Here is a 1,594-nt window from a genome sequence, read left to right on the forward strand (position 1 = left end):
AGCTGTTTATTCAGCATAGTGAAGCCTCTCCTCCATTGACATCCATAAAAAAAAAAAAACGGCCTCTGGTCTCCTTTCCGTTAGCATTAGCCATTACGCTTTTATGCTCGGCTTCTAGTGGCTTTGATACAGTATACAGATGCACATTCGCTTTCTGACACGCACTCGAGTCTGTCGTCAATAAAACAAATGGAGTGAAAGAACGTTCGCTTTGACGCATTTGGTTTAAACAGCTCGTTCGCGTCTTTGGACAGATATCAGAAGGACCCCAGCGTAAGGAACAAGTGAGTCGTTTATTTTTAATGGCATCCCGGATCGTGTCAGAGGATTGTTTGGAGCATTTTGTTTTGTAAAGGAGGCACAGTGTCAGAGAGAGTTCACAAAGAAACATTTGTTGAAAGATGAAGCGGTACTAGATCTGACTGCAGCTGCAGCTGCATCACAAACCATAAGTAAATGATTTCATAATGCTTTGTCTGGGAATGACCGTTTTATTTTGACAATGTTGTCAAAACATGCAATAGCGAGGGGCCATTGATACCATACATATATCTATGGTTGATACTCTTTCCTATGGAAGCCCGTTTCCACCACTGAATAAAACATTTTAAAAGGTTATTGCGACTTTTCATCTCACAATTTTGACTTTTTCACAGAATTGCGTGATAAACTCACAATTCTGATTTTTTTTCTCAGAATTGTGTGATATAAACGCACAATTCTGATTTTTTTTCTCAGAATTGTGTGATATAAACGCACAATTCTGACTTTTTTTCTCAGAATTGCATGATTTAAACGCACACAGATTCAGTGACGTTAGAGACTAGAGCTGATCTACGCCTCACTGCACACATCTGTCGCGCGTTACGGCTCCGCGGCCGCTCTAGTCAGTGCTTGTGTTTATGAGCCAGCCGTGGCACGTTTCTGACGCGGCTCTCCGCGCTGCTTGGCTAAAAATAGTCTTTTGTGAGGTGTCACAGTGTGGTCCTCGTCGTCGAGCCGTAAGGGATAACGGTAACATAATAGCTATGCTGATCGTGGGCCGCTTTTAAATGAACATTTATTTATAAAACAAAATAACTTCTTTGGCCATATTAACCTACTCAATAGCATCAACACAGGCTTTACTCCTTTCAGACGTTATCTGGAATGTCACCGTTTCTGTCACTGCAACTTCCCGATCAGGCGAACACACACACACACAAATTTCGTCTGTCTCGTGAAAAAAAATGTATTTTAAAAAAAATGTAGTTAATATTTGCATTTATTATTTATTTTATCCACCCCGCGACCCACCCGCAAATAATCAGAACGCATTTTTTATTACCCGACCCGTGGATATAAGAAAAGCAAAATATGTTTGCAGCGTAAATCAGACGGACTTACTGAAAAAGCAAATTAATTCTCTGCCAGCAGGAGGTGCTTTAAAGCGGGAGAAACAGCGGTTTCCCCGGTAACGGCTGTACACAAAGCAGCGCTGAGCTCACAAACGCTGCTTTATCAGGCATATAACATGCAAGATGAAATGAAAATGACATAGAAAATTTTCTAAAGATAGTCTTCCTTCAGAAATACAGTGATATAAAAACACCCG

The 1,594-nt window shown here is 40.8% G+C and overlaps 1 protein-coding gene across 1 annotated transcript in view; it reads right to left on the reverse strand.

Annotated features, from left to right (window-relative positions):
* sgsm1b (small G protein signaling modulator 1b) overlaps positions 1 to 1,594 on the reverse strand; it is a 35,270-nt gene that overhangs the window by 17,153 nt on the left and 16,523 nt on the right. The window lies entirely within an intron of this gene.

Source organism: Sinocyclocheilus rhinocerous, unplaced genomic scaffold (genome assembly GCF_001515625.1).
Source record: "Sinocyclocheilus rhinocerous isolate Xijiao unplaced genomic scaffold, SAMN03320098_v1.1 scaffold42, whole genome shotgun sequence".
In the NCBI taxonomy this organism is placed as follows: domain Eukaryota; kingdom Metazoa; phylum Chordata; class Actinopteri; order Cypriniformes; family Cyprinidae; genus Sinocyclocheilus; species Sinocyclocheilus rhinocerous.